The sequence below is a fragment of the Castor canadensis genome, chromosome 6 (assembly GCF_047511655.1).
Source record: "Castor canadensis chromosome 6, mCasCan1.hap1v2, whole genome shotgun sequence".
NCBI lineage: Eukaryota > Metazoa > Chordata > Mammalia > Rodentia > Castoridae > Castor > Castor canadensis.
The window spans coordinates 170,707,038-170,724,503 of NC_133391.1; positions in this window are offsets into that span (position 1 = coordinate 170,707,038).

A 17,466-nucleotide genomic window follows, 5' to 3' on the forward strand; every position below is an offset into this window, starting at 1 on the left:
CCATTAAATGGAGACACATGTCAGTTTTTCTAGAATTAGTATTGATCAGATGAGTATGGACAGTGTGTGTGTGCATGTGTGTCTATGTGTCTATGTTGTATATTTTGAAAGAAGCATACTGTGAAAATTAAAAGCCTGTGGTAGAAGTGGATCCCAGAACGGAAGACCTGTAGGCAAGAATGAAAGGAAGGGTGTAAACTACCTCTGAGAATAAAAGAAAGAGTTATGAATATAAGACCCTATCCTTTTCTCCTTCCCACCCACCCACCACACACTCCTACTGCAGCTGGTGGGTACAGCTCATTCATACCCGTCTAGACATGAAAGTAATGGCTAGAGTTCCATCAAGGTGCCTCTAATTATGCTGTAACAAATTGGAATGACTTAGTGACAATTTTACTTGTAGAATGGTAAGACATTTAAAAATCACTCACTTAAATTGAACATATATAACTGAAAAAAGTAAGCACTTAAATTAAGATGAACTTCCCTTAGACCAACAATTCTTCTTATACAACAGTCCCAGAAATTTTCTAAAATAAGTTGGAACTTAAGGAACCTGGCAGTTTACCCTTCTCTGGTTCCAGAGAAGGTCTGAGGTCTCCTGACTTACCCTGTGTCTCACCCTTGTCTTACTTGATGTGGTGATCACGATTCTTATTGTTAGGTGTCAGGACTTATAGATGTACAACTGAAAATATTCTATGTCTGGTTATTTCCCAGGATTCATGCTCTTTTGATACCATTTTCTTATTTCTCCTCATTTCTCTATATGAGTAACAAAACATTTAATTGGATCTGTGGTATTAAGACACAGAGTGAAAAAAAAACTATGTTGTTTTTCAGCCCTCAATGTGACTACATTCAACTAAGTCAGACAGCTGATAAACATGTTTTCATATCGCCTTGACCAGGTGATGACAGACATATGCAAGTGTTATTGTATAGCTGGGCTGCAACCTCATATAAGGCTTGGGTGGGCAAGCTCTGAGGTCTGAACTCTTCCTGAGAAGCAATGCCCAGTGGAGGCAGAAAGGTGACCAGGTAAGGTGTAGCTCTTGAGGGAAAAAGAAGGAGGGTGTTGTGCATTCTAGAACTAGAACTAGAGAGAGATTCTCTCTCTCTCTCTCTCTCTCTCTCCTCTCTCTCTCTCACCCACATCACACCCTCTGTCTCTCACATAAAGAATCCAAGGAAACACTACTTTCTTTATGGAAACAACCAGCAACAGGCAGAATGCTCACATTCAGTGTGAGCTAGCAAACTATCTCTATAAAAAACAATACTAATATGAACAAATTTATAGGTTTTCCACTTTCTCTGATGTAAATACTTCCTCCGTAAGTGATTCCAAGCTGTCATTCATAACTGGTATACAAAATTATTCAACATTACCAATCAGTAGTGAACTAGCTCTGGCCTGCCTTGGCCCATCAGTGTTCCAAGACAACTTCCCATGCAGAGATCTCAGGCACTTATTTCCAGTACATCTGCCTTCTCTCCAAAGCCTTCTGCAGTGGCATCACTGCCATTGTTTGGGTTCCCAGCTGTCTGGATGACTGAGTATGCTACCATACTGAGGCTACCAGGAAGCTTGGCAGCAATGGCAACAGCACAGGATGAACACTTGAGGCATGTGGATAAACACATGCCTCCTTTGCTTTGATTAGTGGGACAGGGATGTCTATTGGAGCAGTGAAAGACAAGGGTGCCAAGAAGAAGAGACATAAGCTGGTAAGAACCAGAGTGCAGGAAATCAAACAGAGAAGACAGTAGATCCTGTATCCCGTGACAAGCATTTCCAAAACCTAGAGGAGGTTGGACAGCAGGGGAGAGGCAGCAGAGAAATCCTTCCCAGAGAAGACGTGGGCTGGGGAGTTTTCAGGGAAATCATGAAGCAGGTTCTGAAAACCTTTATACAGAAAAAGCCAGATTACCTATTTGATTAATTAATCCCTAAGAACATAATTACTGTAAATCTTATTTCTGGGAAGCAGGTTCCTGAACTGAGATTGACATCTGCAAAGAAATCAATGTTAAGCTTAGAGTTTCTGAGCTCATTTAGGGCCAGGCATAGTGACAATTTCATATCATATCATATCACATTCATTTCATATCATATCATAGTCATCACTGTCTCCATGCAGAAATTGATTGTGGAAAAGACTAGTGCCAGGGGAGAAGAAGCTGCTCCGAGATCCTGATGAAGTTTGGGCCTGGCCATGTTAAAATATAATGAGCAAAAGGAAGCATGGAAGTGTCTTTTCATGGGTTTTCTATGTAGAAACAGAGGCGTATGGTGTTGCATAGTCAAGTACAAGCTGGTGACACAGGTTGGGAAAATGAATGTAGCACGTGTAACCAGACACAGTGTCACAGATAGGAGCACAGAGACCCAGCAAGTCACCTGAGAAGAGGGGTCAATGAGTTGGCTCTAACCCAAGCATGGACATGAGCAAATTGAAATGACGACAGCAACTATCTCCCTGGTTGGCTCAAAGCCAACTTAAATTAGCTAAATGAAACCAATTGAACTGCACGTGTCCAAAAATGTCAGGGCTGTAGGAGAGATGAAGAACAAGGATTGCAAGTGGTAGAAGGGGAGAGAAAGGAAAGGAGAAGAGGAGATAGAGGTGAGTGGCAGGTGAGAGAAGGAGAAGGTGTGAGGAGGAGCAGCAGGGAGAAGCTGCTGAGCAGGCAAAGGACATGTGGGGCCAAATCTTTGAAACCCCTTGGGGTAAGGGTGCTTCCTGGGCTCAGAGAGAAAGTTGGGTAGTGAGGGGCCCAGTGGATATTGAAGAAGGCAGGGAAGGACAGAGAGGTATTAAAAGCCAAGGTATCTATGCATTAGCCACAGCTCATCAGACAGACTGATTCAACAGGATAGATAGATGACACAGGTATGGATGGATGATAGACAGATGTAAGAGAGGTAGATGGATAGAAAGAGGTATGCATAGATAGAGATAGACAGATTGGGATTGATTTACTTGAGGAACTGGCTCGTGTGATTTATAAAATTTGGGAAGTCCATGCTCTGGCTGGGCAAGCCTCGCTGGAGACCCAGAAAAGAGTCACAGCTGGAGTGCAAAGGCATCTGCTAGTGGAATTCCTCCCTGATCAGGGAAGTGAGTCTTTGACATCATTTACTGGTAAACCTGAGTTTTTCTCTCACTCACATTTCTGGGACCAATTTTCTTAAAAATTGTTTTATTAACTGCTCTAGATGTGACTTGACCACATCCGATAAAATATTTTATAGGAAATCCAAAACACATATTTAAATTTCCTCTGTGCATAATAATTCAGAACACATTTTATGTCCATCATTCAATTTGTTTCAGGTAAATATTTTTTGTAGACTAGTATCCATGAAAACATGAAGTTTTACATCTGCTAAAGTTAGAAAAGTTTGCCCATTCCTATCTGATTTAGTGCTCAAAAATGTCTGCAGTTTGGTCATTTTGCAACCATATTTTCCATGAAAATGTATGAATCTAATTGGTTTTGGACTAGAACCAAGAATTGCAGATTTTATCTACAACGATAAATTTAAGGAAAAAAATTAAATCCAGGACACTACAAATATAAAAATAGAAGTAGGAAGTTTTAAAATTAAAATGGGCCAATTATCTTGAAAATTAGCCTTTATTGCATTGCCTTTTTATTTCTTTATGAACATTGTGTACTGTAATACAGCACCCCAACTTCTCCTTGTGTATGGTTAAATAAGAAACTCATAAAGCAGTCTGATTGGTCAGTGGTTGCTATGGCCACTGGACCACAGGAACGAGAACAACAGGGCATGGAGTGCGTTTTGTCTTACGGTTTCTTTCAAGTTTTACCCATGTCACAACATGCACAGAGCCTCATTTCTTTTTATTGTAATAGAATATTCTTTTGTCTAGGTGTCTCACGTTTGATTTATTCATTATAATCAGTTTGTCGTCCATTAATGGAGACTACATCTCTTCACTTTATAGTTCTTATAAGTAATGCTGAGGTGAACACTCGGGTGCAAGTTTTTTGGTTGATGCATACTCCACTTATTTTGGGTATATACTTGGGGATGATATTGTTAGGTCACACAGTCACTATTTATGTTTAAATCCACCAGCAGTGTATGAGGGCTACAATTTCTCCATAATCCTTGTCATATCTGTTTCCTGTTTTCTTTTCTTTTATAGAGCTGTGATTTTGAGTTCATTTTCCCTGAGACTGACAATGATCAGCATTTTTTGTGCACGTATTGGCTACTGCATATCATCCTTTGAGAAATATTGATTTTCATCACTCGCTTATGTATAAGTGAATTGTTTTTCTTTTAAAGAATTGTAAGAGTTCTTGGTATATTTTGGTTAAAAGTGCTTGTCATAGTTATGTCTTACAAATATTTCTTCCCATTCTGTGAAATTCTTTCTCACCTTTTTGACAGGATCACTTGTAGCACAAAGTTTTTAATTTTGATGAACTGTAATTCATCTAATTTTAATTTTTCACTGTGGTTTTGATATCATGTGTAAGAAGATTTCTTAATGCAAGGCTGAAAAATGTTTACTCTGTTTTCTTCTAAGAGCTTTCATTTCATCTTTTGTATTTAAGCCTTTTATCCACTTTGATTTAATTTTTGTGCATGGCATGAGTTCTTTTTTTTCAACACATACCTCCAGTTGTCCCAGGAACCTCTATTGGAAAGAATACATTTTCTTCATGGAATTGCCTTGACACCCATGTCAAAAATTAATTGACCGTAAATGGGACAGCTTATTTTTGGAAGATCATTTCTGTTCTCTTGACAAGTATGTCTATCATTCTCTCAGCACAGCACTGTCTTTAGTATTGTAGCTTTATGGGATGATTAGAAACCAATATATGCCTTTAAATATTATATATTAATGCAGTATTTTAAGTTATGTTTCAATTGCTTAATTATCCTTCCATTCTAAGGATAAATTCCCTTTCAACATGCTGTACATCACTTTGTTTTCTAGTATTTTAATGAAGACTTTTGCAACTCTATTCATAGGAGAATAGGAGAAGTTGTTATCTAAATACTACTTCTTGTGAATGTTCCATGTGTACTTGTGAAAAGTATGCACTCTATTGTTGGGTAAAATGCTCTGTGGATGCTGTTAAGTTAGCTGATTTCTTCTTAGTCTAAGTTTTCCATTTTAATCTTCTCCCTCATACTTCTCTCTCCTATGAAAAGAGGGTCATTGAGATTTCCAGCTACAAATGTTTAATTCAACATTACATTGTCATAATCATTGCTTTATTTTTTCATTTGTAGTCCAGCTTGCTAGAGAAATGCTCCAACACTTGAGTCATACGCCCAGTCTTTTTGCTTTTAGGATCTCACACTTTGCCTGGGCTAACCTGGGACGATGATCTTCCTACCGCCATCTTCCAAGTGGCTGGGAGCACAGGAATGTGCCACTCTGCCCAGCTTGCTTTCAACACGGGGTCTGGCACTTTTCCTCGGCCAGTCTCAGCGTAAAATTCTCCTACTGCTGCCTTCAAGGTATCTGTGATTATAGGCATGTGCCACCATGCTTAGCCCTTGTGTTAAACTTCTTACTTATAATTCTTGATTCTTTCTAGTTGGTCCTTTTCCATTTTATAAAAAAAAAAAAAAGACTAGTTCATTGTAATGAAAGTAATTCAATGTAGTGAATTTTATTTGATTATTCAAGTCATCAAATGCTATTTTCTATTTTCTTATCCAATACTGGTTTGTTTTACTCACCTCATTTAAAAATGCTGTTATTAATTATATTGTGATTGTAAAATTTACAATTCTCTCTCTCTCTCTCTCTCTCTCTCTCTCTCCCTCTCTCATAGTAAAAACTATTATATAGTTTTTACTTGTAACAAAAGTAAGTATCTATTGATTTTGAAGGCCACCTCAGAATCTTCTGAGAGACTTGTTCTCAACATTTAAGGCTGGATTAATAAATTAAAAATCATGGTGCACAATAAATAAACAAAATCACCTATGACAAGTTTGATTAGGAACCAAATGGCTGGATTGATAGTACAAAATATCTCTGTGTATATCCAAACCCTGTTCCTGCCAATGAGACCAAAACAAGGTGCTGTGTAAGTATCATGTGGGTGAAAACCTACAGAAATCAGAGGAAAAGCTTTTTAACAGATCTGAATTCACCTTAGAACAATTGTATGATATGGTACAAAATATGTTTTTTCTCCCTTAAATTCATCCAAGGCCAGGTGCACATAAAAACCTGTGACTTTAGGTTTGAACAGGATTTTAAGGCTCACCTTCTGAACTTACATTCACTTACATGAATCATGGATTCTGCTTTCAGTGTCTCTGAATGCTTTCACACTTCCCAGTTGTGAAGCTGCATGAAAGACATTTTGTTGCCTTTGAAAAGTATTTTCTTAATGTGTGCCAGATCTTCTAAGCAAAATGATCTAAAAGGGATGATTTTAATCTTAGAGAATGTACTCACAATGGCCACCCATGAAATTCATTTTCCTGTGAGCTCTTTGTTCATTTATGGAGCCAAAAAGAATGTCAACTATACAATATTTTGTTGTCTACCACTTTCCCTGAAAGCAGGAATGGAAGAAGGAAGAACAGGGGAAAGAAAAGAAAGGAAAAGAAGGGAAGGAAATCTAACCCATACCAGCATGCTTAGCCTTTATGTTAAACTTTCATGTGTTACATTTTCAATTTATTACAGCTGCCTTTGAAGAAAAATGTGATAATCCACTGTTTATCCTCCCAGAAAACAGACTTGTATGCTAGAGAAAAGGGGCTGTTATTTTCTAAAATCCCCATTTATCATTAAATACTTAGACTGTAATCACTTAACACTGGAAATATATGTAGGACAGTCCCAATTTCTACCTTATAACAGACCCATATTAAGGTTAGCATAGTATAATCAAAATGCCACATTGGCTTAGAAAAATGGGCAAAAGTCACATCACTCTTCAATACATTTGACTCTTATTCCTAAAATGATGAAAAACTACTGAAAGACAGACAAAGAGGTTTAATTTATGCTGATAAAGCTCATTTTGCCTGTGCACTGAGCATGGTATTTAAATGTAAGCCAATTTATTTAAAGGCAGATTCAGATTCTTTAGGGTATTTAATATAGACTGGGTTTTCTACAGAAGTTATAAATCCCTAGGCATGCATTATACTCATGAGCCCAAATTTCTCAAATAAAGAAAAACACAATAATTAGGGATGAGAGTGGTCTCACTTTCCTGTGTTCCCCTTCCTGAGAGCCCCTTAGTCAGCACAGGGAGCACAAGCTCACAGACCTGTGGCTTTAGGACAATGGAGCTGGTGCTGGCACAAGAGGACCCAAACCACCTATGAATGCTAACAGGATTGTCCCCAGACAAAAGTCTATGAGACTAAGACTCTCAGTAGCAGGGAACAGAAGTCCACCAAAATTCTAGGTATAACTGAGTCTGGGCTTCCCCCCAAGGGAATAGGCCTTGGTAACACACCCAGCAGGAGGACAACCTGCACACCATACAGCAGGTTATGACCAAGTACACATTCCTGGGTCCCTGCACCCAACACAGAGCACTCAGTGGAGATCAAAGATGGACTTGCATCAGCTTCAAGGCATGGGGCTGGGGTGGACCACCTACTTCCTTCCCATCCTGTCTTAGGAACATGGAGGTACAGCAACTCAAATATGCATTTTACCAATCTAGAATAAAATGATCAAGTGTCTGGTATCTGTTGTGACCAGTGACATGGGACTTTGTATATTAGTTCATATAATCTTCAGTCACCCAGGAAGGAAGGTATTGTTAGTCTCATGCTACAGAATAAGAAGGTTGCATAAAATTCCACAATTCTATTGAAGTGGGGATTTTTTAGAAAATAATCTGGTTCTCTGCTCTTCAGCACACTCCATTTTCCTCTTCTACTGGGGCTCCCTCTTGAGCCAACCCCCATTTCCTGTAGATCTGATGTCAATGTTTCTTGTCTGCTCTAAATCAGGGGACATGCACAGCTGCTCCCTTAGGGAGCTTTAACTTCCAGTAGTGCTTCCAACAATTCATCTCCCCAGTGGAACTGATGGTGCTTCTCAGTGCACAACTTTCAATGCCTCCCACTGTTTCACAGATAAATTATACACACCCCAGCTTGACTTTCAGGGCCATCCACCTTTCCTGTCTGTTTCCTGATACTCCAGGGCTGCAAAGTGCCTCGGCTTGAGTTCCTTTCTCAGCTTTCTTATCTTCCACTTGCTCTATCTGGTGTGGGGGGCACTTTCTCATGTTCACACCCAAATTCCAGCCTATTTCTAAAGATGAATGTCAAATTTCACTTAGTCATTTCATTTTCCTGATCTTCTCATGAACTGTAAATTTACCTGTATTTGAATTTCCATAGGGCTTAACCTGGTGTCTCTTTTGCAACTTATGTTTTTCCAGTGTGATTTTTTTTTCTGTAAGGCTGACTCCCTCACTAGACCACAGAAGCCTTGCAGTTTGACTCTAATGTGGATCCCAGGTGGCTCACCTGGGAATCAGCTTTGGATGTAATAAATGATTTGTCACCTGGGCTGGAAGTGGGCTTTTGTTCTCAGAGCTAAATATTTCTGAACCCCTTTACCACCCGTCTAGCTTGGTTCTGCTATGAGACAACTGCAGACCAGGAGGATTAGAGAAACCAGGGTACGGGTCGACATCTATCTCTAGTAGCAAGAATCTCTTCCTGGCTCCAAAAGCATCACAGATTTGCCAGATTTTCTGCTTCTATTCAGCAAGCCCAGTTTCTGGGCTCCAGATGCTCAACTAGCCCCTGTCCTCCCAGCCTCTGTGTGTGTGTAGCAATTCCTCCTGCTGTAGATCTTGGGCTCACTTGCCACCGTGCTGCTTCCTCAAAACTCTCATTTCCTGTGTAACCAATATCTGTGCTTTTTAATGCTAGGATTGTTTTATGCTCCTGTGGTTGATTCTGACTGACATTGATTCGAGCCTTGGAAATTTCAGGTTAATTAAAGTAGAGAGCCCCTTGGGAAGGCGGTGGAGAGAAGGGGGCAAGCAGGGTCTTGAGTTCTTCAGAAAAGACCAATCAGCGTCATGTCCCCTGTGCTCATCAGTGATTACCTGCCACCCTTGTGTCCAGAAACCATAAGCTAACCTGTTTAACCAAAGAATGTTTCTTTCATTGGTTCTGTCTTTAGTAGCAAGTCCTTGAATGATAAGTCCAGTCTGCTTTTCTAACCTGGACTTTCAGCAATATCAGTGCCAGACATTTCAGAGTTGGACAGAAGACAGGTAGGATGCTGTTTGTACCAAAATGTCATCCTTGCTCTCTATCCCCATGCATTCTTCTTCCAGGTCCTGTCCAAGACTCATAGAGTCCCTGAGAAGAGTGGACATAGAAGCATTACAGAACACTTCACTCTGAATATTTGTAATTCACAATTAAACACTCACAATTGGAGCTGTCTCTACTTGTCTTCCATTTTCACTCACTTTCTGAAAGGACCCTCCCTTCTGGACCTGTGTTCCTCTGAACTGCTGTGTCATGTTCTCTGCCTCTAAACTGTCCAGCAAAATATTGGATAAGAAATAAAACCTCATAGGATGGCAAAGGAGGCTATCTCATTGTCAAGTGACAAAATAAAATAAATACAACTCAGCATGACATTTGGGTACATAAATCACACACACACACTCTCAGAAGATATCAAGTTCTTTTTTATTATTAGCATGCAATATTTGTTAATAGTTGTACAGAAGATACATTGTGATATTTACGTATATGCTTACAATATATCTTAGTTAGATTTACCCTCTCTATAGTTCTTCTTCCCCCATTAGAACAATTTCAACGGGTTTCATTATATTTTCATATATGAATACAAAATATATCCAACACATTCACCCTCATTCACCCTTTCCTTATGCCCTCCCTTTCACCCTCCTACTGGTACCCACCCCAGGGTGTTCTTCATTTTTTAAGATATATATTGTTAATCAAGGGAGTTTCACCTTGGAAATTCAGACATATATATATCATGCTTTAGTCAAATTAACTCCCCCATTGTTTACTCTTTCTCTATCACCATGCCCCCCCAATTATTTATCAGCTCACAGTGTATTATATTATACTCATATATAGATGGGATGTTTTAATATTTCTCATTTTCTTCCACACATGAGGGAAAACATGACTTTGATGTTTTTAGTCTGGCTCACTTCACTTAACATGATGTTCCCCAGTTCCATTTACCTACAAACAACATAATTTCAGTCTTCTTAAGTTCTTGTCATTGCCTGAGGATCTACAAGTTTGGCATGACCACATTATATATGACTTAACAGCCATACTTCTGACTACTGAACTCAAGTCACAATCCCACTTTTCATCCTTTGAGCATCCACTGGGGGATAGGAAAAATATTAGTGATCAAGTAGCTTAAATCTTTACCTCATCAACAATTCAGTGCATTCATTCAGAAGACACTGTCTTTATAAGGAATGCCCCTGCCCTACTTTTTTCCTGGTGTGGGTCCAAATTCTGAGATACCCTGTTCGTAACTCGCTATAATATTGACTGGGAGGAGAATTCCCTTGCCTGGCCCTTGCCAGTGGTGGGAGAAGCAGAGCCACAGTCCCTCTCTCTCCCTTTCTGTCTTGAGCTTCCCTTGACCACAGAAAATGGCTCAGAATCTGATGTCCACTAGGCCAATGTACGGTGGTTTTGCTGTCATGAGAGAGGAAAGGGGGATAGTGAACATGTTTTTAAATACAAGGGATTTCTATAGGCAGGCAAACCAAATTTGCTCCTTAAAATTTCTAAGGAGGAAATACACAGGGATGTGCTAAAGTCTCGTTTAAAACAGCATTGCCAGGTTGTGATACTGTGGCTTATCTGCATTGCATGTTCTGAAACTGAATAGAAATTCACCACTTTTTCTTTTTCTAATTTGAATCAAACTTTACTCAGAATTGATTTCTGTTTCAGAAAAATGAGTACTCACAAGAGCAACAAAACAAAAGCATTTTACTTTGTGGTCCCAATGCTTCCCACATATAGGACACATCTGTCTGTCCTTCCTGGTTCTATGTAGACCCTGGCAGTTTCCCCAGTCCCTGGGTTCTGAGTGATAGCAATGACCTAGGCCACTGAAGGGCTTGTGCACAGCTCCAGTGCTGGATGAAATGCTGCACCTTTATTCATCTGTTCATACAGGCTTCTTGTGATAGAGACACTACTAATTTTCGCCCACAGATGGAGAAAGGAACACAGACAGCATGTGAGGCAGAAATAATATGCATGGGTTCTAAGCCAAGAATTTAAAGCTATATGTGTCTGACCAAAACCTACTATGACAGCACTCTGTGCACATTTTACTCAGTCACCCCTTCACCAAACCACACTTGTCTACTATTAAGGTGATCACCATCATTACATTAAAGTTTTCTGGGACTGGAGTGACTGCATTATTTACTCTACAACTCCAGGACCTAGCAGAGTGACTTCCATATTAAAAGCCTAATAAGTGCATGCTAAATTAATGAACTGCACCATAAGTTGACGACGATGAAGAGAGAGAACCATGTCACTCCAGACTGGGTGGTTAGAGCAATGAGAGATAGTGATGCAGAGAGGCACATCCTTCTCTCTCTGGAAAAATCCTAGCTAATAAAGCAGGTAATATTGCAGAGTTCAGAGGGAAAGGATGAAGAAAGCTGGGGAAAATAGGGCTGTGCAAGAAAGGTAGACTTACAAAGTGTAGATAGGATAGGTTCAAAAATAACAGGATACACAAAGAACAGAGAACAGGATGAGCAAAACTCATTGGGCATATTTACAGGACCATAGCTTACTCCATGAGCCTGAAGCAAATTTAGTGGAAGGAAGACTTAGGAAAGAAAGGCAGAAATGGATACTGAAGCTGCACTACAAACTGTCCTAAATCCTTTGACATTTTGGTAGCCCAGGGAACATGTGATCAAAGTGGGATTCTGAGCCTTCTGGGGGAATTGGAAAAAGGAGGGAGAGAAGAGGCTGGGAGGGAAGCTGGAAGACAAATAAAAGTCAACACAGGGCTAGGGAAGGACACAATGATTCAGGAATTGTGTGTGGGATTCAGGTGGAAGCAGAAATTGCGAAAGGAAAAGAGAACATGAAGAATTTTCTGAAAGGAAATGCTAAATGGCTCCCCTGAAGGCAAGCTCCAATAACATAGAAAATCAACACCAGGCAGAAGTGCTCCTCCACTGAGAGACGAGAGCTAGTAGGAGATGCTAGGTTCAGCCTCAAACTCTGGATCTGAGGGTGGTTAGTCTGGCAGGGCTGAGCTGCTCAATGCAGGGGGTGGAGATGGGCTGAGACCTGTCATGCTATGGACATGGATACATTTTCTTGTTTCTACAATGAACATTTCTAACTGTAGTCACAAATGTTTGGTAAAATTTTTAAAAAGATGACAAAAATAAAATTCAAGTCTTTTTATATTACATTTGATTGGGGCTGCATTGATTGGGACTATTGAATTCCCCCACCACTTTGAGTTATGGTAATCAACTATATTGGGGATATTTATATCACTTGCAATTTCTTGTACATGATTTCCAAATCCTATAGATTGTTTAGGATGTAACACAATGCATTCTACTTCTGTGTTGTGCAACCCAGAAGCTCAGGATTAGGGAGGTGTCTGGCATGTTGGTCCTCAGTACCCTGCAATTGTTTAGTGCTCTCACACACAGAAAAACTGGCCTTGGCTACTATCATTTTTCTTGGACTTTACAGTACCTGCAAGGACATTTTTTCAAAAACAATAGGAGAAAGAAAACAACTGCAAATCCATTGTTATACATCTATTTTAAGGACTCAAAGCTGCAATATAATTTGACAACCGAACTTTATAGAAAAGAAAGAGCTAACTTTATCTGGTGATGTTATTATGGGTAAAGGTTGATTCAGTTGAAAGTCCTTTATCAAAATGGCAGCAGGTAAGTTTGTAATATTGAAAATGAATTGGGTGACACCTGTGCTCTTTAAAGGAAATAACTGAACCAGAGTCAAAGCCACTAGTGACCGAGATGCTGCCTGATCTGGCAAAGCTCTTGCCCTTTCCTAGGTTTACCATCTTATCCAAGGAGCCTCCTTGGAAGAAGAACCTCACCAGCTGCTGGCTTATAGGAGGTGCTGCAGGTATGAGGGCAGTTGTAGCCCTGTTCATCTCACATGGGAAAGGAAAACAGGGCTTGAATGTGACAGGGAAGGACCACAGAAGCCCAGGCATTTGGACAGTAACCCACAGTTTCCTCCACCTAGTTAAAAATGTGTAAAATGGACCCCGAGTAGTGTTCCTGCCCCTGAAAACATCAAAAAACACTTTCCTATCTCCAGTTCTTGGGACTTCTTTGCTAGACAGAATGCTCCAGTCATAGCAGAGTCAGAAGGACACACACTGAGCCTAGGTGAGCAAGAAAACTGCTGAGTTTGGGATCTTCAATGTAGAACTCTTACAAATGTGCATATAACATAAAAAATGTGCTATTTAGGAGTGTTAAACACAGTCTTGTACGTACCTGCTCTCCTATTTGACCAGACAAGAGGTGGAATGTTTCAAAACAATACATAAATTTTGTGTTTATAGCCTGATCTAGAGACACTAAGTCTGCAGTCTCTGCCTGCATCTGGAACACTTGCTACACAAAGCAGAACCTGGCATGTGAGATGCCAGATGTTCCCACAAGGGGCATGGTCTATCAGGAGGGGGTATGATTGAGGGCATTTTGAGCTATTTATAATAAGCTTCTAATTGTTTCCTTTAGAAACCTACTCACTTCTTTTAATTTTATTTTTTATTGTTTTTGAATTTGTTCATATGCGTATCCAATGTTTGGGCCACCCAAACCCCCTCTCTCCCACTCCTCCTTGCTAAAGAAAAACTTGAGTGACTGCTACATTCACACAAATCAGTGACATACCTGCCGAAAGAAAAAGGATATTAGCTGGCTTTTATTTGTGCTTCTAGAATTGTAGAATACCACACTTAGAAGAGTGTTCCAATGAGCTGAATGGAGGAGGTTGGCTATATAGACAGTACAAGGCAGGGTGCTAGAAACAGAAAAAAAAAACAGACTTATCTCTTCAAAGAAGAAAGTGCCTCATAATCCTGGGTAAAATTGGCCTGTTTGAGGATTTGACTATTATCTTTCTCTCCTGATTTCTTGGAAGGTTAGATAAACAACTTAGTTTTGGCTTGGTGCTGTGAAAAGTCAGCCTGAGTAATTGCACTTTGATCTGCTCTGTTGAGCCTTATGTAAGAGTTCAGACCAACTCAATGGTCTTCTGAATTTTATTTAGCACAAGTCATAAGGTTGGACTAACAGTGACATATAAAAGTTTATTCCATTGTTACAGCTGACCTTGTTAATTCATGAACCAGAGATCCATTATGAACTATTGTAACAGGAAGTGTTGGTTAGTATGGCACAAATATTTATATGCATGCACATGTGTGTGTGTATACATATATGGGAAATCGAAAGAATTAAAAATCCCAATTCTGCTAATTATCACTAGATTTAAAAACATAACATAATAAAACCATAAAACACAATCCACAAATCAAAGACAAGCACAGAATAATCGTCAATGTTTTGCTTGTATTTAACTAGCTTTGAAATATTTGGTGGATATTAACACGTACACTTTAAAAAAGCTGTGTAGCAGGGATAAAGACTATAAATGGGAAATGGCAGCAGAAGAAATAAAGTAAAGGTCAATAAGCACTCAAGTGTGTTCACTTTCCTAGTGAGATGTTCAAAACTCAAAGTACTAAAATACTACTTCCTCCTTTTTATGTGAGCAAATATTTTTGCTTTAAATTATGATGCCTAGAAAATTATGAGTGTGGAAGAAAATGGGAGTGTTCAGTGTGAAGTGAACTGGCTCAGATATCTGTAGGCCATTTAAGACTACCTGCCAAAATTCATAAATGATATGAATTTCTCATTTTGCCACTTGAGTGCTAATAATTTTTCTAAAAATTGTAGAGATAATATGTTCATCTATATCCCCAAAGATAAAAGATTACAGGATCTAGAGTATCAAAGAGGCATTTTAGGCTGAATCATCCTTGTATTCCTAGAATGAGTTTAATTTGATGAGGATGTATGATCTTTCTAGTATGCTGTTAAATTTGGTTTACAAGTAATTCATTAAGGATTTTTGCATCTATGTTCAGCAAAGAAGTTGGCCTAGAGTTTTCTTTTGTCCTTTGATGCTGTTGTGTCCTTATCTGGTTTTAGTACCAAGAAAAAATACTAGCCAGGCACCAGAGACTCATTCCTATAATATTAGCTACTTGGGAGGCTGATATTGGAAAGATTGTTGTTAGAAGCTAGTCCAGGCAAATAGTTCATGAGACCCCCCCAATCTCCAAAATAACCAGATTAATATGGACCAGAGGTTTGGCTCAAGTAGTAGAGTGCCTGCTTTGTAAATTCAAAGCCCTGAGTTCAAACTCCAGTCCCACCAAATGTAAAGTGAGTATGAGATTGTTTCTTCTCTTTCTATTTTGTGAAATAATTTAAGACATGCTTTAGCTATTCAAAGGTCTGGTAGAAATGACCAATCAATTCGTCTATCCAGTCCTGGGCTTTTTTTTGTTGGGAGATTTATTATTAGTTGTATTACAGTTTCAGTCTCATTGCTTGTTATTAATCTGCTTAACTTTTTTGTATCTTTTTTAGTACAATTTAGGTAGGACATCTATTTCTAGAAATTATCCAATTCTTCTAGATTTCTAATTTGTTTTAGTTCATTGTATACATGTATGTAAATGTCATGATGAAATCCCTTACTTTGTAGCATTGATATATGACAATTAAAAGTAAAAATTGTCTGCACATGGAAGGGAGCATCTGCACTCAACTATGAGGGGAGGGAGAGGTCCTGGTGAAGCTGAATGCAAGCAACTGAATGTGTTCACTTCTGATGGACGCCATTGTCTTCATGGGCTAAGAGTAAGGAAAGGAGATATCAAGGATTTGAGAAAATTGCTGGCACTTAGACATGGATTCACTGTAAGTGGAAAGAAGGTTGTGCTGAGTGAGTTGTGCAAGTTTTGTGGGATAGTGGTGGTAGCTCCAGGGCACTTTTATGCCCAGCACCAAGGTTTGCTTACAGAGTGCTCAGTAATCTATGTGCTGGGAGAGAAAGGGTCTCCTCCAAGTTGGGGATGCTGTCAGGGAGTTACCTCCAAAGGCGAACGACCATGAGTCCTTAGAATATAGACAGCCCATACAACCAAAGGCTGGACGTGGAGCGCTAGATGGTTAAGATGTAAACCTATCAAGGGCTTATAGAGAAAGGATGAGTCCAAGACCTCACTGAGGTTAAATGATTAGGGCATAGAGAGTAATAGGGCAAGTGAACATTTCAAAAGAAAAGATACCGTCTTCAGGATCTGTCTATTCCTTGTGACCAGAGGGCCATCTCTTTCACCATGGTCATCAAGAATCACAGATTCTTCTGGACAGAACATGGAAGTGGAAGTGGGGGACACAAGCAAATTTCCAGGAAGACTTAGGTTGAGGATGACATAGAGCTAAGAAGCCAGGGATTTTTCTCCTTATAACATTCCTTATTTTCAGGAGTACAAAATTTAGGTCCTAGAGAGGGAATCATTCATCATATACTTTCCTTACTTCATAGTATAAGTTTTAAGAAAGAATGTTAGTGAGTCTTAATAAAAATCACATCCTACACCATCAAATTCAGACATACTTTCTTTATCTAATCTAGAAGGAAACGCTGAGAGATTCTAGGTAGGATATTCCGTTACCAAAATCCTACTGAAACTCAAGACTAGAGACAAGGAAGGAGCAGAGAACTGTGCTTGCTCATCTCAAAGAGTGGTCTATTTGATGGGGTCATGAAAAATTTCAACAGAAGAAAATGCACTAATACTAACAACAATTCAAAGCCTTGTACCTTGAGTTCTTGTCAGTAAAATAATGGTGGAGTAGCCACAGTTACTCAGGCATTTCTGAGAAGCGTCTTCTGAAGTTATGCTGCCTTCTATAAAAAATCATTATCATTTGCATTGCTGAGTAGTTGATTGATTTAAACAGGATCCAAATGTTAAAGCCCTGCTAGTCCTAAGCTCTGCTCTGGGCCCAACTGTACACCTGATATAAGATTGCTTAGACGTGTACTTAGGATTTTCTCCATCTCCCTTCATTACATTTGCAGTCAACCCATATACAACTTAGGTGATCCAAAACCAATAGGCAAATGTAAGCTTGCTTATCTGCTGCTTCTCAGGCATTTAGTCTTCCACGAGAGCAAATGAGAGCAGATCCCACATTCTGATTTCAGTGTGAGCCCATCATATTGTACATGCACAGAGGCCTTGACTTGAAGGGCCATCAAAATACACACATGCATGTACATCATATATACTTGAAAGGGCTCACATTTTT